Genomic DNA, 25961 nt, shown 5'->3' on the forward strand with positions numbered 1-25961 from the left:
ACGCCAGCGAGCTACATCAAGTTTAAGTCGCTGAAGAGGGGGCAACAGATTAAGATCATAGAGCATTACGGGATCCAAGGAAATATAAATCCCCAAGTACTTAAAACCGGTCCTCGCCACCGGGATTGGAAATCTACCCGGCAACGGAGGAAGATCTCCTGCCAAAACGTAGACGCAGGATTTAGCCCAATTGATCATGAGACCGGCGTTCTTGCCGAAGGAAGCAAGCACGTCAAAAAGCACATTGAGGGATTTCTGCGGCGACGTAAGATATAGGAGCATATCGTCTGCGTACAAGGAGACGCGATCCTCGAAATCAGGGGATCATCGAATGCCCCGCATGGACGGTTCCCAACGGAGCCATTCCGCCAACGGTTCAAGAGCGAGAGCAAAGAGCAATGGAGACAACGGACAGCCCTGCCGGGTACCCCGTCCAAGCTCAAAGACGCTAGAGACTCGTCCGTTAACCACTACCTGGGCTAGGGGAGTCTCATAAAGGAGCTTCACCCAGGCTATGAAGCCCGGCCCAAACCCGAATTTCGAGAGGGCCGCCCACAGGTAGGGCCATTCGATCGTGTCGAAGGCCATGGTAGCGTCTAGAGAGACCAAAATGGCTGGTTCTGTAAGCGCCCCAACTCTCGCGAGAACTCCGTGTAGTCTACGCAGGTTTAAAGCAGTGTTGCGATGCGGGATAAAGCCGGACTGATCCGGATGGATCAGGTCTCCGATCACAGTGACCAATCTGTTAGCCAGTGTCTTTGCCAATATCTTGGGTTCGGCGTTGAGCAAAGAGATAGGCCTGTAGGAGGTACAGCGGTCCCGAGGCTTACCCTCTTTAGGAATAACAACAATGGTGGCAAGCCGTTGGTCCAAAGGAAGGGAGCCCGACTCCCAGGCCTCTAGAAACATGTCCCTTAAATGAAGCGCAATTTTGTCGGGCTGTAGCTTGTACAGCTCGATAGGCAAACCATTGGGGCCAAGCGCCTTACCCGAACGAAGTGAACGGATCGCCACTGCGATTTCATCCACAGTGAACGGGGAATCCAGAAGGTCCCTATCTAAATCAGAAAGGCGAGGCAAAGCGATATCCCGTAACAATAAACAAGAGTCTTCCTCGTCTCGATCACAGACTGAGGTGTACACAGTCCCAAAGTGGTCCGCAAAGCACTGAACGATCCCAACAGGGTCCGTGACACACTCACCATCAAGTCTCTCCAACACTGGTACAACACGATTCACTCTCTCCTTCTTATCCAACCAAGCCAACAACTTGCCCGCTTTATCACCAACGTCATACAATCGCCCCTGCTGCTCCCTGTACATCACTTTCGCTGCATCCGTAACAAGAGCCTTGTATTCCGCCTGTTTCAAAGCAAGGGAGTGCAACTTTACGCTAGTTACACCAAGACTGAGATCATCCTCCAAGGCAGCAATCTCGGATTCCACCCGCACCACCTCTCCAGCAGAAGCCTTCTTCGCAGCAGCAATCAGGGATAAGGACTGCCCACGGATCACAGTTTTAAAGGCCTCCCACAACGAGATAGACAATGAGACAGACCCCACATTTTCGTCAAAGTAATTCTCAATGGCTGTAACAAGGCTGGAACGAATCAGGGGGTCATGAAGATACCACGGGTTAATCGGAGCCACTCTACCCTCAATCCCCACACCAACCTCAAAGCGGAGCCACAATGGGGAGTGATCCGAGATTCCCCTAGGAAGCAGACGAAGTTCCCTGATAGCGGTGGACTGAACTGCGGGCAATAAAAAATAGTCAAGCCTGGACAAACTGCCATGGGCCCCAGAGTGGAAAGTGTATTGTAATTGCGTGGGGTGCAGCAACCTCCAAGCATCAACAAGCCCGAAGGTCTCTAACAAGTCGCTAAGCCACATGTGCGCCATAGGCAGGTCTCTATGTGGATGTCGGTCCAAAGCGCCAGAGACAACAGAATTAAAGTCCCCCCCCCCCATGATTAGAAGCCCTTCAGGAAGACCCAAAAGGACACCACACAAGTCAGCGAAGGTTAAGGTCTGTAGGCCAGGGGGAACATAGACCGAAAGTATGGACAAGGTCTTCCCCTCCCACCTCCCAGTGAGCATGGCGTAGCGCCCCCTATCATCAAGCTTGATCTCGTCAACAGCAAAAGGGAGGGAAGACCTAAGAAGGATGCCAGCCCCCCTTGACCCAGAAGTAAACCCCGCGTGGGCCACTAGGCGGTAACCACGTCGGTTAAGAGCCTGACAAGCGTTACCTATCAGATGGGTCTCTTGCAAGAGGACTATATCGGGGGAGTGCCGCCTAAGGTACCTCAAAACAATACCCCGTTTAATCCTATCTCCCAAACCATTGACGTTCCAGGATAAAAGTCTCAACTCACCGTCCCCATCCCCAATGCGTGAAAGGAGCAAGACCCACATAGAACACAACAATCAATACGACGCCTCGTGAAGAAACAAAAACACACAAACACCCCCCACCCCTAAACTCACCCATGACAAACCCCCCACCCTGCACCCCTGCATAAGACTAAGAAGCCACCCCAACTTGCAGTGTGCCTGTCGCCCCATAGTTAAACTAAACTACGCTAAGAACCCAGGAGGAGGAAGAGTCCCCGTTCACCCCCCGCTACCCCCGGGCCGATCAAGGTACAATAAGTTCCAAGGACAAACTCAGCTGATACAGCAGACAAAAGTCCAGACGACGGGGTCCACCGACGAGGTCATCACTCGGCCACACCTCCATCAGCGCCGCCAGGGTATCCGGAGCGATCCCGACCCTCAGGCAGAGTATCAAGCCAGTCACTGACATCACTAGGGCGGTCAAAAAAGAAAGTACGTTCCCGATACACAATCCTCAGCCTGGTAGGAAACAGTAAGGAGTACTTCAAGCCCAAGTCTCGTAACCGCCTCTTGACACCTTGAAATCCAAGTCTCTGCTTCTGGACAAGAGGCGAATAGTCAGGGTAAAAGGAAATGGAGGCATTCTCAAATTTCACCGGTCCTTTGTCCCGGGAAGATTGCAGCACTGCGTCCCGATCACGAAAATGGAACAGCCTCGCGATGATGGGCCTCGGAGGGGAACCAGCTTAGCCTTCCCGCTGGGAACACGATGAGCACGTTCCACCGCAAAGAATTTACTAAGTCCCCCGGGGGCCAAGTGGTTGGATATCAGGTCTTCAACCAGGAGATCAGCCCCTTCAGTCTCGGAACCCTCCGGAACACCAATAAGGCGTACATTGTTGCGGCGGGCCCTATTTTCGTAATCCTCAAGACGGCGAGCCATGAGGTCGTGTGAGGACCGAAGGTTACCAAGTTCCGCTTGGGCATCCGAGACATCGGTGACCAAACTAGAAGTTTTCAGCCTCAACGATTCCACTCTTTCGTTAGTTTTCGAAAGATCCGCTATAATCAGCGTGATATCGATGGCCATCGTGTCGATCTTGGTCACCAAGGCCTCATATTGTTGCCCCATAGAGGCCTGCATGGCGGCAATGGCTCCCATAACATCCTACAATGACGTGTCCGAGGCCTCTGGGAGGAGGGTCTTAGAAGTGTCCGAGACACGGCTCACAGCACCGGGCGATCCCTTGGCATGTGCGTAGTGATCCATGGTGTTGGTCTGCTGCTGACCGCCCCGTTGAGGCGCCTTAGTCTTCCGCTTCTCGAGAGGCAGGCCAGTGGCCATCTTGGAAAAGGGACCCCGAAGGGGTCCCTGCGACCTTGTGAAAATGGCCGGGTGGAAATGTCCAAAGAATCAGTAAGACCAAGTCCAGACTTTGCAAACAAAAGTAGACAGAGCCGGGTGCAGGTGGCCAGGGAACCCCACACAGGAGAGAGAGCAACGGGCCAGTCGTGAATAAGAAGAAGCCGCGCCCCTGCCAGTCGAGCCAGGAAACCGAAACCGAAACTCAGGAGGGGCCGACCCTGTGGGGACCCTGGTGGCCGTTGTTGATCGACTGCTCCACGGCCTGTTCCAAACCCGAACCCCCGGTCCGTCTCGGGGTGGGCCTCAGAATGTAGAAACGGAGTAAAAGTGGACCCCGAAGTCCAATTTCGAATTTTCAAAGAGTTCGACGATCAGCTAGGATTAGCGAACAAAGGCCCGTCGATGAAGTCAGGATGAAGCCTGGATAATCATGAGGGGCGGCATGGGTCCGGGGAGCTCTGTGCTCACGCAACCATCTTGGATGCCCGCGTAGCTCCTCCTCTATTTATTAATTTTTAATGTAGATTTCTGGGACGGGCATTTCCCCTCCATGGACAACAGGCGTTTCCCCCTGCCCTGAGGTACCACCTACTTGTATCTGGTGTCCTGACTTTTGAGTTTTGGCCTCTGCCTCAAGCAAATCTATTGTGTGCTGAGAGGACTATGCCTAGACATATCCCTCAACTATAGTCCAGAGTATGAATCAAGAGCAATGAAATTAAGGAGTACTTTCATGTGCTCATTTTATTCCACCTGATTACCAGTTGTTGGGTTTTCTGCACCTGGATGTACCGGGTGCAGAAAAACAGGACACAATTTTTTTCCAGACAGGAAAATTAGACTGAAAAGACGCACAAGACTCTGGGTGCAGCAGAAGCAGTCAAGACTTATGCTGTTTTGTTTTACAAACTATGGGAAACACACAATTCTTCCCCTTGTTAGACATTTCTTTACCCTTCCCTCCCCTGATTCACCCATCGCCCCCCAACCAATCACATGCATTTATCTACCATCTGCCTAAAACTAGTGGTAAACAAAAGCAGAAAAACACTATGAAATAGTGAATGGCATGTGGTTTGACAGGCAGAAGAATCTGTGCCTCGTGGCAACTCCCCTGTCCATGGCGTCAAACTTGTGACTGCACGTTACTGGGGTAAATGTACCACAAAGTAAAAAAAAAACAATTACATGAGATTTTTCTGCCACTCCAGTACTGTGCAACTTCTAACAAGGGACTATGAGAGGTCTTGGACCGGTCCTGCGACCTGGAGGGTCACACCAAGTGTGCCCTTATTTAAGTCAGAGGACTGTCATGGGTTTAACAGCTAGAGCGGTGGTGGCAATGCACCCTGTTGTAAGGATCAATAGCCTGATGCGATCTTTGCATCATGGTCAGTGGAGTGGCGTCCTACTGACACACCCATGGAATGCTCCATTTCTATGCCTGTGCCCAGACTTTGCACTATCATCAAGTGTGTGTTTAGGGTGTTGGTGTGCATAGCATAAATGAAATGTGAGAGTGCGACAGAGTAAACCGCATCTCCTGCCTGCCAGTTGTGTATGCAAGTGGGACCATCTATCCCTCATTAATGCCCCAGTTTGAAGTCCTCTGTTACCAAGGAATAATGTGCTCTACAAAGTACTCAGGTGCCTGCTGTGATACCAGGGATGGTGTCAGCCTGACAGTTTATCTAAGTTGAAGGGACATCACCTGCAGGCTGAATTACTTAATGGAGAAGCTGTGTACCGGTCTTGAAGAGCCTAAAAGTCTGCCTAGAAGCCTGCCTGTCTGGTATGAAAGGGAAGGGAGTTTGACTATCCAGCAGGAGGACAAGGCTGTCCTGGAAGAAGCAAGGTCCGACACATCCTCGGTATTTGTAGGGTGGGCCGGAAAGCCATTCAGCAGGACCAGCTAGTCTGAGGGACCCCGCCTTGCCAAGACTCTCCCAGCAGTTCAAGGCAGAAAATAAAACTCTACGACAACGTGATTGTTGAGGCCCAGTAGGACGATTGTGAGCTGCCAACACCCCGTTCAAGGTTGCATTTGCCAAATTCCTAACACAACAGGGTCTGAATCTACTGACTTCCTGGAGAGCCTGTGTTGGGCTCTAAGCTGCTGAATTTCCTACTACTCTGTGTCAGAGGCCCATAAGGGACTACAACTACTCCAGGTTCGAACACCATGTCTGAGCTTACGCCTGTGGTCCAGCCGGCCACAGTGTGGGCTCAATTGCTGACGGCCGGGCCTCCACAGGAGCTGCACTTACCGACAGGCCAGGTGTGACTGCTACCTTGGGACTGCTGATCTTCAGGCAACTGCAAAGAAAAGACAGAGTGGGTGCCCTACTGTATGCAGCCTTACATCCAGGATAAAAGCGCTCCACAATAGTCTGCTGGTGGGTCATTGCTCTCTCGAGTGCTCAGGCGTGCCATTCAAGTGCCGGGAAACAGGAAAGAGACCCAGACAAGACTAACTCATCCTGTGGAAGGATAAGACACTTACGACAGAGCATATACGCATTGGGGTGACTGGAGTGACAGAACTGCACCTATACTATATTCATGATACTCCTAAATGCCCTTAGAGGAGAAGAGGGTATCAGAACCAGACGCACCTGTCTGCAGCACATTGTAGTCTGGCATGCCTGCATCATCCTTTCACCCAGACTGGCCATAAAGTTGATTTTAGCACCGCTGCACACATAGCAGGGGGAATCTCAGACCATTCGCTGGTGGAGGTGCACCTCGATGGTCCGGTTGTGGCCTTCATGCTACCCCCAAGGGTTGATCCGTGATATTTAAAAGACAAGACGTTCAAAGCTTGTATGAGAGATAGAGCAGAATTCTATTTTAAGGAGAATGGGCGGCCTGTTGAATCAGCTTGCATGCTATAGGGTGAATTCAAGGCAGTGATTTGAGGCCAGACACAAGCCTTGATTGGGAGAATGTCGAAGGAACGTAAATTGAAGTGCGAGGCTCAGGACAAGGAATGTGCTTTCCTGGAGGTTCGCTTGGCAAGTGGGGAATCAGTTTCTCTCCCATTGCACCATCAACTGAAGCAGCACACATTAAGAGCACTAATGGAAAATAGCGGGCACTCATGCGCTGGCTACCCAGCATTGTCTCTATGATGTCGGTGATAAAGCCAATGAGTTGCTTACATGGTTAGAGAGACAAGACAAAGGACGGAACTGGATCCTTGAGGACACAGACAACAGGGGGACGGAAATACTGGGAGAGACTTAGGGAAAGACCTGACCCTGCCAATGCTAACAAATAAGGACCTAGACGCACTAGACCAAGACCTGACAGTAGACTAAATAAATTAGACAATAGGAACCTTGGAAACAGGGCAAGCGACTGGACCTGATGAGCTCCCTTTAGAATTATATAAAAGCATGGTGGATAAAATCAGGGAGTACCTCCAGAGTATATGAAAATAAGGGTGTCTCCCGGAGGACCAAAGAACGTCTGAGGTGGCGGTCATCCCAAAAAGGACAAACCGGCAACTGAGTGTGGGTCTTATAGACTTATCTCCCCGCTTAATATTGTGATTAAGGTCCTTGCAAACACCCTGGGGATCTGCCTGCGGACAGTAATTGTAACAGTGGTCATCCTGATCAACCGGGCTTTATGCCACACCAGGGAACGCGCTTAAATCTGACACCTTAATGGAGTACCATATGTAATAGCAGATTCCTTTGCTGAACCAGTGGCGCTGCTGTTAAGCTCTTGTATGTGGCTCCTCTAGCGCGCATGCGCGTCAATAATACAGTCTACAGAGTCTTTGCCGTCGACAGGGATGTTCCTTGTCTCCTATGCTCTTCACACTTGTTTGGGTTCACCACGACCTCTCATATGGGGTATTCCAGTTGATCAGGATATAATATCAACTGGAAGAAGTCCTTAATATTCCTGCTGGTGGCAGGGACCCTGCGGCTGCAGTCTAGGTGCCCAGTTAGGGTGGCACTACATGGCTTTAAATATTTGATTGTGTTCATTACAAGAGAGCAGAGGCAGGAACATACTTCCGAAATTAGACCGTCTTCGCTGGGATGCCCCACACTTGCGGACGATCTCCTTACTGGGCCAGGTGGCCCTATTTGAAGTGATGACGCTCCAGGGTCTCCTGTACATTGTGCAAAAAATGTCCTTTAAGATCCCACCAGACATTTTTTTTCAAAAGGTAGTCTGAGAACTTCAGCTTCTGTTGTGGGATGGCGGCACGTCACGCTGAGTAAGGTGCAGAGGGGAGTTTATTAAGGTGGACTGGCGGTCCAGAGTATTCACAAGTATTACTGGGCCACGAAGCTGGTGGCAGTCAACAACTGGGTTTATTGCGGACTGTGAGGATCCTGCTTACCGGGTAGATAGATTGGCCATGGGCAAGAGAGGTTACCCCACCCCGGTGCTGCTGTATCGAAGAAAGTATGAGTGCACCCTACCTACTCATACCCAAACATTGGTAAGGGTGTGGAAAGAGGCTACCAAGTATTTAGGCTGGGAAGGTAAGCTGACTGAAATGACTCCAGTGTAAGATGGTGATCTCTTAAGTGCAGTGGGAGGATTGCAGGGCTTCATAAAATGGGGATTGATTAGCTTAGAACGGCCGGGCGATGTGTGGAGGGGACACTTGTGTCCTTCACGATCCTACAACAAAAGTATAAATTAGGCGACTAAAAACAGTTCTGACATTTGCAGGTGGCCACGCTCTGCAAAGTCACATCCGGGAAGGGGGGTAGTTGCCTGATGCATCCCTACTGGAGGACCTGCTGCTAACTAATCCCGGACGAAAAAGCAATCTCAACCATGTATAGGAAGTTGATCTACAATTCTCTGGATCCCTTGGGGACGCAGAGAGCTGTGAGGGAGAGGGATCTAGGCAAGCTTCGCGATGGCGATTGGGTGGAGGCCATTCAGGATGCCAGGCAGGTGGCATTTAGAACTCATTTTTGTCTAATTTAACTGCAGATACTGATACTGCCAAATCAATTACCCTGTTTACATTAAAGGGCAGCTTGAACTCAGAGCTCAACAACAGACTCGATTGAATAAATGACCTGCACACTGCTTATCTTGCCAAGACACAGGTACTTTGTAAAACTCTTTTTATTGAACTAGTGCTCAATCGATAGTGTTGACACCGAAAATACGGGGCACATTAGTGAGAGTGATTAGACCAAAAACACAAAGTCTGCCAATATAGAGTGAGTAACATAGCTTGGCTTGTTCTGACACTCCCTGGCCAAATCCCACTACACAAAACTAGATTGCCCTTTATTGAAGGCAGGTAGTCCTCCCAAGGTTCTGGAGGTCGCTGGGCTGCAAGTCCATAGTTCTCCACAGATCCTCACCAGCAGAGAAGGCCGCAGTGCCCGGCTATTCTTAGGTCGCCAAGAACTGAAATTCAGGGTCTGGGGATGCCACCTAAAATCTTGATTTAAGGGTGTTACAAGGCAGTGACAGGTAGAGGCTAATGGGCCCCTTTCCTGGGGTGTCTATACCCTCTATCATGCCCACCTCCTGTGGGAAGGGGACACAGTCCTAGCCCTGATTGGATAAGTCCCATCATCTTCAAGATAGTGGGAACTACAAAGTGTACTTCACCTCGCCTCTAGCACTTGGGGGGTGGAGTTGACAGAGGGAGCGCGGGGGCACCTCCTGTTCTATCTAAGGTTTCCCACCTGTCCTTGCGCCTAAAAGGGGGTGAGGACAGGAAGATCGCTTGCTCCCTCTAACAGGAGAGGCTGGGGTCGCATTACTAAGGCGGCAAGGCCTTTGAAAATCGTTGCCACATATGGCTCTGCCTGACCAGGGGGAGGTGTGAGCACCTCCACACAGGAAAGGCATTGTTCTCGACATCAGAGTGCACAGGCACTCTCCCCAAGAGGACAGGATACTGTCTGGTGGTAGCAGGCTGGCTCAGGCCAGTCGATGACCACACTAAGGATTGGTAGATCTTCGGGGACACCTCTAAGGGGCACTCTGTGTGCAATTTTTAATAAATTGGACACTGCAATCGGCACAGGTTTATTAAGCTGAGATGTTTGGTAGCAAATATCCCATATTTCAGTGAAACCTTCATGGAGCAGTGGAACTCGTAATGACAAGTGTCCAGCCAACGTACTTGCTATAGAGTTTCCCTGGTCACTTGCAATATCCCGGAATCGACAAGGATATTGCAGGGGCATATCTGCTCATGCAGATATGCCCTCACAGGAGATATCCCTAAAGCAGCGTGCACTATAAGGCCTGCTAGAAGGGTGTCTTATCTACATCTCAGACAGTCCCTATGGGCATCGCATACAGGGATGTGTGCCACGTCGACTCTTCATTTTTGTCTACACCAAGACACACAGCTGCAGTGGCAGTGTGTATGTATGTATGTGCTTGGCGAGGCGTCCCTTAGGGTGTCATAATTTGGGCTGCAGCTTTTAGAGACCCTCTTTAACAACAAGGCCCTTGGTACCAGAGGTATCTTTTACAAGGGACTTATAAGTGAGCTAATGGGGTGACAATCGTGGAAACGACAGGTACACTTAAGGGAAGGAGATCTGGCTCAGGGGACCTGGTTGGCAGGGACCCTGTGCACTTCCAGTAAAAACGATATCATTTTCCAGGTAAAAAGTGAAGGCTAACCATGTCCAAAACAGGCCCTTTCCTACATTGAGACATTTTTCCTAGGACAGCGAAAACTCTACAGCAGGCCTTGCTCACAGTCCTTATACTGTGACTGCCACTATTGAACATTAATCTTGAATTGTTAAAGCAGGGCCAGGATCTGGACAGGAGCCAATGAACAGGAGGGCAACTCACCAGATAATAGAAGTCTTCTGTCTTCACACTCACTCAGAGAGAACAATGCCATCCCATGTATTGCATGACTAAGAGGCCACAACCCTCAGTGAAACACTCACCTCTCAGATGGGATTCGTTAATAAGAATAAAATGAACATAATGCGTCCCTGGGGACCCCACAGATGCACCGTTCCTACCAGTTCTATAAATGCTTGGGGTCCCGCAGGTAAACCTAACAGTGCTACAAAGGCTTAGGGGCCCTACAGGTAAACCTTTCCTAACCCAGTGCTACAAATGATATGTGCTCATTGCAGCAGGACCGGGCGCTCTAGGGGCGCAATTAAGTTGCTTGGCATTCATCTACCCTTAGCTAAGCCACGTAATATAGGCAGTAGATCAGGATGATTCTCCTCGATCAGAAGTAGCTCTCACTATCGAAAAGGCGAAGACCCTGGTATAACACAAACGCAGACATGCGGTTAGGCTCTACCAGGACATGCAGTAAACTATTAATGTATGTATCTGTAGGATTAGATTGTATTGCAAGTTAATTCATATGTCACTATTTTCCGCACACAACATACAACATAGATTCCTCACATGCGCACCCTGATGAAGGGAGAACCCCCAAAATGAATTGGGGCAGACTGAATTTAAATTTACTTGCGGAACAGAGGATTTCGAAAGTGATTCTATGAGAATAAATATGCTTACACTGGAATACAAGTGGATTTGCTTCCAAGGGAAGGAAACATTGATGCACTTTTACGGGTACAAGCTGTGGAGCAGGAGACACAGACCTGATCTAGTCTGGCGCTATATAAACAACTGTAGCCAAATACATCTACCTTCTGGCTCGGGATGAGTGGATTTCATAAATACTACAATAATGAATGAAAAATAGACAGCATGCATAGACAAGGTTTGCTATGTAACATCTGGACTCCTGTAAACCTAAACAAACACCAGTAATCAGACACTAGGGACATCACCTGAAGCTCTTAAGATTTTCCTTTTGTTTGGTGTCTTGTTTTTGGTAGGTGGGTTTTTAGGATAAGCTATTTTTGGGTGCGTCTGGGGGTGGGGTGTGTCAGGTAGCCCCTGTGGTAGACGATGGGATAGAGGATAAGGAGTGCCATGCCATCCCTTTATATATTTCTCCCCTCCTATATTCACAGTCCCCTTTTACCAGTTGTCTGCTTTGCTGTCATCAAGAAGTGGAGAGAGGGAAATCGGCAGGCGGCCCCTTTAAGCCGGAGTCTAAGGATGGACATCAGAGGATACACATTTGAAGAAGGCGGGGGCGGCGAGCATGTCAGGTTGGTCAGTAATTGGTACAGCTACACGCGGAACCGGAACGCGAGGCGGAGAAACTAGGGGGGGGGGGGGAGACCGGAAAGACAGAGAAGGACTAACAGCCTTACGAGAGAGAGAACTAGAGCCCAGGGTAGGTCACAGCTTGTCGGCGAGCAGAACACTCGAACCTGGCGGAGGAGGGAAAGCCGAAGCAGATGACCAGACCTCACTGAAGGACGCGGAGTCACCACACCATGGCCCCGGAGGGACGTGGCTCTTACAGGTGCGTGGGCGTCTACGGGGTTTTTGGAAAGGGGCTGAGTAAGAGAGGGACGGGAGGGGAGGCTGAGGGGTAAAAGGGACCCAGGGAAAAGGAAATAAGTGAGACGGAAACAAAGAGAAGAGCAGAAATCATCGGCTACTCTTTTTCTTTTGGTTGCTCCAACCTCTACACCCTCCCTTCACATTCATTCATAGCTATTATTTATCCCTCACATCCTCCCTTGACTTAACCATAAAGCAAAAACACTTACCTGAGTCTTTTCCTTCTGTCCGAGGGACGACGGCAGCCGAGGCTCACCTAAGGGACTGAAGAAGAAGACCCTGTGGGAAAGAAGAATATAACAGAGACAATCAATCATTGTGATTTCCTGTAATACTAATAAAAAGTGCATACCAAGAAACTATTCAATGCAGTGTGCTCCCTCTTGACCGACTCTTCTACAACAGGGAGCTACATACTTTCCCTACAGGGAATGGGAGACAGAAACACAGAGACCAACAGACACACACACACGGGAAAGCATAGTAGGAAAATGCTATATACAGTTGTTCTATGCTTGCATATGTACATTGTTTTAGAAAGATAGTGGAACTATTTATTATGTTCAATGTGCCTATTTTTCTAACTACTTTTATCTGCTTCTATTATCATTGCAGTTCGGACTGGACTGTTCCCATGAGGCACAGGGTCAAGACTGATTTGCATATGGCCACGTCTAAACTGGGGTGGCATGGTGAGCAAAATAATGATGGATTTAACCCAGATCTCTTGACTGGGGGTGAATGTTTTGATTTATTCTGCATTCCGTCCATCAATTGTGTGTCTTTTGCTCTATTATCATTGCAGCACATACATTCTATACAAGAATTACGATGGTTAAATTAATAATGAAAATGCTAATGATATGTTATTTTAATTTGATATTGCACATGAATTGCCACTAAACAGAAACTACTTTAAGGAGAAATTTAGGATTTTTACGTAGAACCACTCTATCGTTGTGAAGTTGAAAGAAGGGCTCTTGCATAGTTAATGCCTGAAGTTCATCAACTCTCCTTAGTGAGTTTATCGTTTTGAGGAAAGCAACTTTCCATGACAGGAATTGTAACGGACATTTGTGCATTGGTTCAAAAGGCGGGCCCATTAGCCTTGGAAGAACTATGTTTAAGTTTCACTCTGGAGCAGGGGGAATATTTGGCGGTATAACCCTTTTTAATCCTTCCATGAAGACTTTAATCACTGGTACTCTGAAGAGAGATAGGTGTTGTCTATTTTGCAAGTGTGCAGCTACGACTCCCAGGTGTAAACAAATGGATGTGTAAGTGAATCCACATTGCTCTAAATGCAACAGATAACAAATTATATTCTGCACAAACGCATCAAGATGGTTGATATTGTTGTTGTTACAATAGGCAACAAAACGTTTCCATTTGCTGCATAACATGCTCTAGTAGTAGGCTTTCTAGCTTCCTTGAAAATATTCATACAGTCTGGTTGTATGTTAGAAAGGCGAACCCGGGGGAGGCAGAAGGTGTCTGACTGACCACCCCTAGGTCTACCCCTCCTTCAAAGAAGGGACCGAGCGATGTCGAGGGGCCTCCGACGTGAGGGCCCTCTCCTAGAATCGTACAGCAGAGTAACCCCACCACCACAAATGTACACCACACATAGTTAGAATTTTCAAGCTTTATCTGGTAGTAAGGATCGTTTCAATATATACAGCAGATCCGGAGATCTGTAAAGTCTCGTAACAAGGGCAAGGTAGCGGGACAGTCTCAAAGATGGTCGGTTGCAAGGAGACCCTACGCACAGCTCTCAATCCTCGAGCTGGGGGGTCTCTAGAAGTTGGGCCGCGGCAGCGCCAGCAGGCTCCAAGGTGGTTACGGGGAAGATGGACCGCGGCAGCGCCAGCAGGTTCCAAGATGGTTCAGCGAGTGTGGACCGCGGCAGCGCCAGCAGGTTCCAAGATGGTTCAGCGAGTGTGGACCGCGGCAGCGCCAGCAGGCTCCAAGATGGATTCAGCGAAGGTGGACCGCGGCAGCGCCAGCAGGTTCCAGGGTGGTTACGGCGAAGGTGGACCGCGGCAGCGCCAGCAGGTTCCAGGCAGGACAGCAAAGATGAGTTCTTCTCAGGGTCAGCCGCGACAGCGTCAGCAGGGCTTCTCGACTCCGGGATACAACTGCCGTCCTACTCCGGGGCTGCCCCAGATATAGGTCTGGAGACCTTTGATGTCCGGACCCTCTCGCCTGGGGGTCAGAGGGGCCGGGATGATGGTGTCCAGACACCCAGCAGGGGGTGGAGCCAGCGCCCAGGGAGGCCGGAGGCCGATCGAAACCAGGCATCCGGGGACGGTTGGAGAGCCATCGAAACTCCCCTCTCCTTGTCTTTGGTTGAGTGGCCACTCTACCACCTGGAGGGATCTTGGTGCCTCGATGGCGGGCTCGCTGGGGTCGTGGCCGCGGCTGGGCCGGGACCACGTGTCTGTGACGTGATGGGCCCAAGATGGCGTCGGGCCTGGAATGAGGGTCCGGAGTGGGCATCGGACCGGCAATGCTGGGGCGGCCCGAGTGTGCCGCGTCAGTGGTCGTGGGCCGCCTGGTGGCGGATCGGATGGTTCGTAGGTCGTGCAGAAGGCCGCTAGGGCCGACCTGGGCTTGGAGGGGGACCCGATGTTGTCCGGGGCCCGCCATGCGGGAGGGGTAGGACCACGCCACGAGGCCGGGTCCAACATTGTAGTTGTAAATAACCAAACTCTATGACTTCAGGAGCCAAATCGCTAGGTTGAGTTCTCTGGGAATTGGATGTCTGATTTCTCCATGGCTCGGAGTGAGGAGACAAGATGTGATATGTAGCTTTTGATGTGGAACCACTGAGAGTTCTAAGGATGAGAGTACCAAGGTTGACGAGAACATGTGGGAGCTATTAAGATCAGTGAGGGACATTTGTCTGAGCTTCCGAACTATAAATGGAATTAGCAATAGAGGCGGAAAAGCGTAAGCTAAAGCGTTTTCTCCATGTTAATTTCCATAGGAAATTTTGCGACAAGCTACAGCCCGAACTGCTGAACGGAATTACCCGAAATGTGGAAAAAAAAGGTAGAGCTTGGTTCAGAACGCGACCTTTTTTAAAATGGTGTAAATCCTTTCAGTAGTTTTTGAGAAAATCAAAAAATAAGAGTAAAAAAATCAATTTCCCATAGGAAAATTTGTGCAACGCTACAGCCGAAACTACTGAACGGAATTACCCCAAATTTGGCAAAAAGGTAGTGCTTTGGTCAGAAAGCGACCTTTTTAGGTCTCACCTGAGCCAGCGCATGCCCTGCACTGGCGAGACTTTAAGTAAGTGGGCTTCAGAAAATTCTACCACTGTGGCCTAGAGCTTGCGGTTACGCGCTCGGGCGCGCGCTCACGAGCAGAGGAGCTATCTGGCTTTCCTCTCTCCTCATGGGTCATCAGCTTTCAAAATACGAGAAGTGGAGAAGTGTGGCTCAATGGTTAGAGCGGCAGACCCTGATGCAGAGGTCTGGCCCGGGACCAGGGTTCAATTCGCTCCCTCGGCGGGTCTTGGGCTCAAAAATTCCACGGACCTGATATTTCTCGCCTTGGTGCCTATTCCAATCATGGAGTCCCACTCTGCAACTCTGGGCAATAGCTTGATTAATCTCCACAACGGCCCCCACAACGCTAAGGATGCCTGGCCTCCACCTTGGGGGTGCCCAGGAGTGGACACCTCACAGGGAAAGCCAGGATGGGTTCCACAGCGGTATTTGTACAAGCGCCTTGAGACCCTTACGGGTGAGTAGTGCGCTATACAAGTATCAATTTACATTTTACATTTACGAGAGCTCTCGTTCACATTTCTGAAGTTGGTAGCTTCCTTTTCATTTGCCTATGTATCCCTACCTCTCTACCTCTACTCTACCTCTCTACCTCTACTCTACCCCTCTACCTCTCTTCTACCCCTCTACTTCTCTTTTACCGCTCTACCTCTCTTCATTCCTCTACCTCTCTTCATTCCTCTACCTCTCTTCTATCCCGCTACCTCTCCTCTATCCCTCTACCTCTCTTCTACCCCTCTACCTCTACTCTACCTCTCTTCTACCCCTCTACCTCTCTTCTATCCCTCTACCTCTCTTCTATCCCTCTACCCCTCTACCTATCTTCTACTCTTCTATCGCTCTACCTCTCTTCAAGCCCTCTACCTCTCCTCTACTCCTCAACCTCTCTTCTACCCTTATACCTCTACTCTACCTCTCTTATACCACTCTAACCCTCTTCTACCCCTCTAACCCTCTGCTACCCCTCTACAGCTCTACTACCCCTCTACCCCTCTAATATCCCTCTTCTACCCCTCTACACCACTTGTACCCCTCTACTACCCCTCTACCCTACTACCCCTCTAACCTACTACCCCTCTATTACCCCTCGACCTCTACTCTACCTCTCTTCTATCCCTCGACCTCTCTTCTACCCTTCTACCCCTCTATACCTCTTATACCCCTCTACACCGCTACCCTTTTCTACCCCTCTACTACCCTTTACCCCCTTCGACCCCCTTCTACAGCTCTACCCCTCTTCTACCCCTCTATCCCTCTTCTACCCCTCTAACCCTCTAATAACCCTCTACCCTCTTTCTACTCTTCTACCCCTCCTCTACACCTCTACTACCTCTCTTCTACCTCTACACTACCTCTCTTCTACCCCTCAACCTCTACTCTACCTCTCTTCTACCCCTCTACCTCTCTTCTACCCCTCTACCTCTCTTCAACCCCTCTACCTCTACTCTATCACTCTTCTAACCCTCTACCCCTCTTCTACCCCTCTACCTCTCTTCTACCCCTCTACCCCTCTCCTACCCCTCTTATACCCCTCTACTATACCTCAACCCCTCTACTACCCGTCTACCACCGCTCTCCTACCACTCTACCGCTCTACTACCCCTCTTCTCCTTTTCTACCCCTCTACCCCTCCTCTACCACTCTACTACCCCTCTACCCCACTACTACCCCTCGTCTACCCCTCTACTACCCCCTACTACCCCTCTACTACCCTGCAACCCCTCTACTACTGCTCTACAACCATCTACTACCCCTTTGATACCCCTCTACCTCTCTTCTATCCCTCTACCCTCTACTACCCCTCTTCTATCCCTCAACCCCTCTTATACCCCTCTACTATATCTCAAACCCTATATTACCCCTCTACCACTGCTCGCCTACTGCTCTACTACCTCTCTTCTACCGCTCTACCCCTTTTCTACCCCTGTACCACCTTCTACCCCTGTACCCCTTTTCAACCCCTCTACTACCCCTCTACTTCTCTTTTACCCCTCTACTTCTCTTCTACCCCTCTTCTACCCCACTACCTCTCTTCTACCACACTACCTCTCTTCTACCCCTCTACCTCTCTTCTACCCCTCTACCTCTCTTCTACGCCTCTACCTCTCATCTACCCCCTTACCTCTTTTCTACCTCTCTACTCCTCTTCTACCCCCTACACCTCTATACCTCTACCCCTCTACTACCCCTCAAACCTACTACCCCTGTAACCTACTATCCCTCTAGTGCCCCTCTACCTCTTTTCTACCCCTCTACCTCTTCTACCAATCTACCTCTATTCTACCTCTCTTCTACCACTCTACCTCTCTTCTATCCCTCTACCTCTCTTCTACCCCTCTACCTTTCTTCTATCCCTCTAGTTATCTTCTATCCCTCAACATCTCTACTACCCTTCTACCTCTCTACCATCCCTCTTCTACCCCTCTACCACTCCTCTGCCCCTCCTCTACCCCTACCACTCTTTTACCCCTCTACTTCTCTTTTACCCCTCTACTTCTCTTCTACCCCACTACCTCTCTTCTACCACACTACCTCTCTTCTGCCCCTCCACCTCTACTCTACCTCTCTTCTACCCCTCTACCTCTCTTCTATGCCTATACCTCTGTTCTACCCCTCTACCTCTACACTACCGCTCTTCTGCCCCTCTACCTCTCTTCTACCCCTCTTCTATACCTCTATCCCTCTTCTACACCTCTTCTACCCTTCTACACCCGCTCTATCCCTCTACTACCCCTCTATCCCTCATCCAACCCTCTACACCTCTTCCCTTTCTTCTACCCCTCTATTACTCCTCTACTACCCCTCTACCTCTCTACTACCCTTCAACTCCTCTTCTACTGGATTCTATTAGGGCCCAGAACCATTTTATTTAGTGATGTCCATCTGCACACTTTCCTGCATCTTGTAGTAAATTGAATATTGACAAACAGAAGTGTTATTCCACAAACAGTGAGTTCTGCAGCTTGTCTGTGTATCTTTTATCTGCACCTCACAGACTCCTCACATTCCTCTCGAGAGAAGATCCTGCCTCCTACTCATTAGTGTCGTTTCAGTAACTGTTTCTATCACGTGTTCATGTTTCATTGACTTGTATTAGGATAAAAGTGTGTAAAAATACATTGTGTAGCATTAGCATTATATACTCAAAATGCTTTAGGGTGGATGCTCTCGTCCATTGCAAAGACAATTGTCACTTGTTAGTTTGCTTGGCCTTTTGCTATTTTTGCATTAAATGTATTCAATGTAATCTGCCTGTTACTAAATGACTGACTTGAATTGTATCTTGCTGATGTGAGCTGCGGAATTGCTCGGTGTATTGTGTCTGCCATGATTTTGTTCCTCAATAAAGATTTTTGAAAACTTTAAAAAAAAGAAAAAAAATAATATTTTTTTGCATTAAATATATGATAGATTTGCTGGCCTCCCGGTGTGCTGTGTTTTATTTTACATATCACAAGAGATGATGAGGAAAATGACAGTCCAGTATACACATTATTCATATAAATCAACTCATAGTATACTGTTCTGGAGGTTCAGTCCCACAGACATTATCTCTAACTGAACGCAGGCACTCTAGGAAGCATGTGCTTTTCAAACCAGTTGTCCTCTGATGCGGCACTATTGGATAAGTCAAAATGTCCTGAATTTTAGGAGGGTTACCATATGTAGTGCACTCTGTTAGACAGCGCTCACCTGTGGTAGTAAGATGGTACTAGGCACCTTATCACCTATGCACGGTGCAGGGCTTTGAGTTACATAGCTCCTCACGCTGTGGAGAAGATTAGGTCACATTTACCCATTCTCCCATATTTGGTCCTGATGAAATGCCAACAGAATGCTCCATGACTACACAGGGCATGAACAAAGTTGACCTAAAGTATAGACCCCAGCTTACCAGCAGGTCCATAGGTGATCGACACTTTCAAACAGTGATAGGGGCCATTAGTGCTTCAATTTCTCTGCCACTGTTTTTAATCTCAACATGGACCAGGATGATCACATTAACTATATTGCGGCAACTGGGCGATAGTTGATCTTATATTCAGACTTTCACCAATCTCAAATCTTATGACACAACATCCTCTGTACTACTATGCTCATCCCGAGTACTTAATAAAAGATCTGCGATAAAGTGTCCTCTTGTGGTGCTCGACAGGCATTGTAGCGCCGGCCTGGTGAGGAGTATAGCACAATGATGAAGCATGTCACCTTCAAGTGAGTGAACGCAACTTGTCTTAAAAGCACATGCTTCCAAGGGTGTCTGGGTTCAGTTACAGATAATGTCTCTGGGACTGAACCTCTGGAACAGTATACTGTGATTTGATTGCCCTTCTGATCTACCGGCCATTTCCGCCTGCCCTTTGCTGCTCTGTGCTGCCCAGGGACCTGCTTGTTGTTTGTGGCTGCCTTTCTTTGACGGACTTTGCCCCATCTACATCGCGGAGCGCGGGACTGCCGGGACTCCAGTTCCCAGGAGGCAGTGCGCTCTCGCGACATTCCCATCGGGCCAACGAGGATAAATTAGCGTTGGGGCTCCCGCGGCGCAGGACGAGCGCGGGCTCGCCCGGGCTAAGCCCGGGCCAAGGGCAGGCCCATCCTTGTCCGTCAAAGGCCAGAGGAGGCCGAGCAGGGCCACCCCACTTGAGTCTGAAAACAGGACACCTCCCATAGGGACGGACGCTAGACCCAGAGTGGCAGTAAGTGAACCGCCGGATACACTTTTAACATTTTTTTTTTTATTGAAGCCAAGGTTTGTCAACATAAACATTTGCATAAACCAGCATTATATCATAGCAAAAAGCCGAACAGCTAAAACAAATCTATTTGAACCAAAAGAATCACCATAAGTAGCTATCCCAGGTCACAAACTTGTTATATATTTCATAAAAGAGAGTTGATCAGGTATAAAAGTACAAAAATCCAGTAGAAAAAGCCCCCTGTAAACATTCACACAATAAATAGATAAATAGATAAATAGACAATTAATGAGGTCTTAAATCTCATTCCCACCCGCCACCAAACAAACTGGCCACTACATCCTCACCCTCTGTTTTAATCAAATCTCAAACCCCATGTTTTATTAAATCTAATAAGTCCCCCATTTCTTGCTGCAAAGGTATATTCACTTTTCTTTACCCTTCTCATCTTATGCCCCCATTCCAAGGCTGACGGAATTAAGTCAGAGCGCCAATTTTGAAAGACCTGTGATCTTGCAATCGCCATAGCTATGTACAGAAATCTAGTCACTGAATCTGCAAAATGGATATCCGGGTCAAAGCCAAAAAGAATTAACCTGTCAATTAACCTGTCATTTACTTCCAACTGTAAATTGCATTCTTTTTCGAGATACACAAATACCTCTACCCAGTAAACATTAATCTTTGGACAGCGGAGCATAATATGTGACCAATTGGCAGCAGGAAAGTTCAAACATCGGAAACATTGGGAAGACTGATTGGGGTACATTTTGGCCAGGGCTGCTGGGGTTTGATACAGCAGCCATTTACTAAAAAATAGCATCCTGCGCCAATTTGCCCCTCTTAAGGAGCTGAAATTCAACCTGTTAATAGTGGTCCAAAAATAGGGGGAGATTTCACAGTTTTCCTGTTCTGACCATTTCCTTAAAACTTTAGATTCAACATTCACCCCCCCTTACCGAGGTCAAATATTTCTTCCAGGCACCAGGCTTCTTGTCTGATACCTTAACTAAAAGATTCTCCACCAACCGATTCTGAGCCAAAAAGGAAATAGCGCTAGTTTCGGCAAGATATTTAAATAAAGTGTCATAGGAATTCATTAAGATAAAATCATTGATCAATGATTGGCGCATATCTGCCATAGACACCCAGTTACCATCCTGTATAAAGTCAGAGATTTTAACAAGCCCTGCTTCCGCCCATTTTACAGCCAGATATCTAGGTTGTCTAACACCTATGAAGGGGAGAATTTCTTCTAACAAGGAAGCAGAGTTGATTGCAGGTATGGAATAATTTTTAAAGAATGCCTGCCTTCTTTTAAAAAGCCACTGCAAGCTCCTGTAGCGGACCAGCTTTGGAGATCTGAACATTAACAGGGGAGAATGAGTTTGGGTGTCCTGACACATAAGATTGATAAAAAAGTTGGTAAAACAATGTGTTTGTGGTGCGGGCTTAAACCTAGATAAATATTGTGCAAAATACGCATCACAGTAGCTTTTAAGATTGGTAAGTGCTAAACCACCCTGATCCAAGTCTTCATATAAAGTGCTAAGTGCAAGGCGTGGGACTTTGTTTGCCCATATAAAGGCTGTAAACATTGACTCAACCTGAGAAAAGAAGGAATTTGATAAAGTGCACGGAATTGAGGCAAACAAAAAATTAAATAGCGGTAAAACAGACATCTTAATCAGAGCCACTCGTCCCATAATAGACAAAGGAAGTAAATTCCATCGGGAGAACAGCCCTTTAACTTTCTTTATTAGGGGATCAAAGTTTAATTTATATAGCTCATCAATTAGATTTGAGAAAAATATTCCCAAATATCTCTTTGGATTCGAGTTAACAGAGCCCCGGATATCAGGGTGTAGATTTATAGCGTCACTCCCACACTGAATAACTTCCGTCTTGCCCTTATTAATGCGGTATCCCCCTAAAGCTTCAAAGTCATCAAACAACTTGAAGACCTTGGATTGCACCTCAACTGTGGGCTTAATTAAGAGCATGATGTCATCAGCAAACAGCTTTATTTTGGGCATTGCTGTAATTGGAGGACAAATATCGACACAGTTACGAATAGCTGTTGCTAAGGGTTCAATAAAGAACGCGAATAGCACCGGTGATAAAGGGCAACCTTGCCTCGTGCCTCGCTTAATTTTAATAGATCCTACCACTTCCGAATTGATGATTATATTGGCCATCGTGTTCTCATATAGGGTCTGAATTAAAAGTATCAATGACCTTGGGATATTAAAAGAGTGTAAAATTAAAAATAATGTCTCCCAGACCACAAGGTCAAAGGCCTTTTCTGCATCTAATAATAAGATGAGAGACGGAATCTTCTGACCCTCAAAGTAATTCAGGGCGTCTGCGAGAAAGTGAGTGTTAGTAGACAATTGTCTACCAGCTAGAAACCCGTTCTGGTCAGGGTGGATCAACTGTGCTGCAAATGTATTGAACCTACAAGATAAAAGTTTTGTACCGATTTTGTAGTCCGAGTTCAGCAGCGTGATCGGACGATAAGAGCTAGGATCCATCTTATCCTAACCTTTCTTTGGGAAACTTACAATGTTCCCCTGCCTAAAAGATTACGGAACTGGCCCTCCTTCTAATAAAGAATTAATCAGGAATTGAAAAAAATCTGAAAGTGCTCCAAAAAAGACCTTAAAAAATTCTGCGAGTAGTCCATCTGGACCACAGGCCTTGCCATTCGCCAAACTTTTTACGACTTCCTCCAGTTCTGACAAAGAGAAAGGGCTCGCCATAGATTGATTATCTATTTCAGACAGGGTTGAGGATGGATTTTCTTGAAGGAATTTAGCAAGCAGTTGGCCATCAACCCTTTGTGATTTACCATAGATAGAGTCGTAGTGGGCCATCATAATGTCCCCTATTATCCCTGGGTCTTCTGTGGGAGCTGCTGTCAGTCGGCATTTTAATGCTTTAATTTGATTTGCTGCGGCCTGCTCTTTGGCCTGCCATGCCAATAGCCTACCAGTGAAATTACTTTCCTCATAAACCTTCCGTTGAAAGCGTTGAAAAAAGATCTCACTTTGGATGTTATAGGCAGAGCAGAGCTCACGTTTGGCCTGATCAAGAACTTTTTTATTAGAAACAGTAGGATCTTTCAAAAATATCTCGTTTAGGGCATGGATCTTCTCTTCATGCTGTAACTTTTCCAGCCTAGCTTTCTTGGAAATGGCTGCATCTTTGCCTATTAATAGTCCCCGCACAAATGCTTTAAGTGAATCCCAAACTATATTTGGTGCAGCAGACATAGTGTTCTGATTCAAAAATTGTCTAATCTCTAACTCCATGGACTTTACCCAGTCTTCATCATTTAAGTACTGCTTATTGAAAGCCCACCGTTTTGGGAGTCTCAATCCTTCCCCCAGATGGATTTCCAATGTGAGCATTGCGTGATCTGAGAATGCATTAAAAAAAAAATGTTGTCACGAAAACTCTAACCCCTGGGAGATAAAAAAAAATAATCAATACGGGAGGATACACATAGTGGACACGTCCTCCAGTGAATGAGTGGACGTAATAGCTGATTACATCAGTTTTAGCAGTTAGGGAGGCAGCGCCTTGTGCTTTGTGGACTCTATTTCATTTTTAGTGCCTTTCGTACTGTATGTAACGTAGGACCTGACCATAGTTCTATAGCACATCTGCGCTGTAACCGGTGGGAGTATCGAACACCACTCAGTATGAGTAAGCGGAAGGTGATTCCTGGGGTAGGGGGCGGGGTTAAGGGGACCCTTGATGCATTTCTTTAAAGAGCAGAATCACTGTTAGTCCACGAAATTCAGCTCACAGAAAAAAGATTGTCGCTAGATACACTTCTAGAACATAAGCGATCATCAATGGGCCCCATAGCAAGGTCTAAAACACCAAGTAAAAGTATCCTCCAAGGTCAATCAAAGCAAGATAGTGGTAGCATCACTAGTGCTATGGTACATGTTCCCCATATGACACAGGAGAGTGGCTCACTTATGTACCCTGATGACCCACTTATAATGGATTCTGACCCTGACCGGTCTCACATTAGTATTGAAGAGGTGGAGAAGAATTCCAGCGCGTCCACTCCAGTGATTGACAGGCCAGAACAAGGGCCATCAGAGTTGGTAGCCTCTAGGGCCAACTCAGGTATAGGAACCATAGTAAGGGGGGCGGAGAAGTGATCACAAGATCAAAAGGTGCAATAAAAGACGCATCTACTACTCAGTTGGTATCACCTCTAGCTGACGCAAGGACCCGGGGCACACGATCGGGGGAAGAGGGGCCGATTGTTTCAAAGCCAAAATCAAAACAGAAGGGTGCCGTAAATACCAGCAGAGTGAACACTGCCGTGGGACCCATTTATAGCACGCAATGTTCAAACTGTGGGAAGATGGGGAGCGGACAAGGAATGGAAGATCTATTAAGGTCAAACTTAGAGCTCCTTTTTTCCACCAATTTGGGACCGGTGCTCGAGAGAATTAAGGTTATTGAGGAAAAACTATCTCGGCTATGCGATCAGGGGAAAAGTGTGCCAGCTAGAATTAGGGGACCGGGGGGGGGGGGGCAGAAGCCTCATCATACTCAAAGCCCACAACTAGTTATGAGGGTCAAGGAGGGGGGCACCGCGAAGACGGGCAGGTGGGCAAAGACAGTGAGGGCACCACCAAGGGTGCCTTGGCGGGTAAAACGAACTGGACTACCCTAAGCATAAACAGAATGGGGCCACCTAATACGGTTTGTCCTGACACAGCCCAGAGGGGCTCGGAGGGAAGAAGGGCAATAGTTAGTGATGAGGAGTTAACAATAGCGAACGCTGTGCAGAGCACTAGGGGTTTACTGACATTGGATCTCCCCCCAGCCTCAAGCCCCTACACAGTGGTCCTTGTAGGGGTTCCTACTAACGGGGATGAGAGGGAGGAATCCCTGCGCACTCTAATTAACAAGACAGCACATTGGCTAGTCAAAAACACGGGTTTCAATATCACACAACACAGACATATTCTGATGGCAAGGAGGGTGGCTTGGATCGGAAGTAACAGAAAGAGCTTTGCGGGTGATTGTGTGATTTTGAATTTCAGATATCCAGAGTTAGTCAATGAGCTCCTCCATAGTCAATCCAGGGGTCAATACCAAGGCGATGGAGGGTCCAGTATTAGACTGCTCCCCTTGGCTTTTTTCTATAGGGATATGGCCCATAGGAATATGCAAGGTGACCATAGGAGGAATAGAGTCAAGTCAAGTTTCAAGTTTGGCATTTATATAGCGCACTACTCACCCATAGGGTCTCAAGGCGCTTGGAAAGGTGGGAAATTACTTATCAAAAATCCAGGTTTTGAGTTGTTTTCTGAAAGAGAGGTGGTTTTGAGTAAGGCGGAGGTGGGTGGGGAGGGAGTTCCAGGTTTTGGCCGCTAGGTAAGAGAAGCATCTTCCCCCCATGGTGGACCTGTGGATGCGTGGTATTGCGGCGAGGGCTTGATTGGATGATCGAAGTTTGCGGGTGGGGGTGTAAAACGAAAGACGCGTGTTAAGGCATTTGGGTCCTAGATTGTATAGGGCTTTGTGTGCGTGGGGGATGAGACGGAACGTTATTCTCTTGTTGACGGGAAGCCAGTGGAGGTCTTTCAGGTGATTAGAGATGTGAGCTCTGCGGGGGACATCTAGAATGAGTCTGGCTGAGGCGTTTTGGATACGTTGGAGTTTTTTCTGTAGTTTGGCTGTGGTTCCGGCATACAGGGTGTTTCCGTAATCTAGTCGGCTTGTGACCAGTGCGTGGGTAACCGTCTTTCTAGTTTCGGTGGGGATCCAACGGAAGACTTTTTTGAGCATACGTAGGATGTTGAAGCA

General features: G+C 48.1%; 1 protein-coding gene across 1 annotated transcript in view; it reads right to left on the bottom strand.

Moving 5' to 3' along the window:
- LOC144804947 (uncharacterized) overlaps positions 1 to 25961 on the bottom strand; it is a 42948-nt gene that overhangs the window by 9326 nt on the left and 7661 nt on the right. The window contains exon 3 of the mRNA XM_078671934.1: positions 12334 to 12403. The gene's annotated coding sequence lies outside the window, so the exon portion shown is untranslated. The remainder of the gene's footprint in view (positions 1 to 12333; positions 12404 to 25961) is intronic.

The sequence above is a fragment of the Lissotriton helveticus genome, chromosome 1_2 (genome assembly GCF_964261635.1).
Source record: "Lissotriton helveticus chromosome 1_2, aLisHel1.1, whole genome shotgun sequence".
Classification (NCBI taxonomy): domain Eukaryota; kingdom Metazoa; phylum Chordata; class Amphibia; order Caudata; family Salamandridae; genus Lissotriton; species Lissotriton helveticus.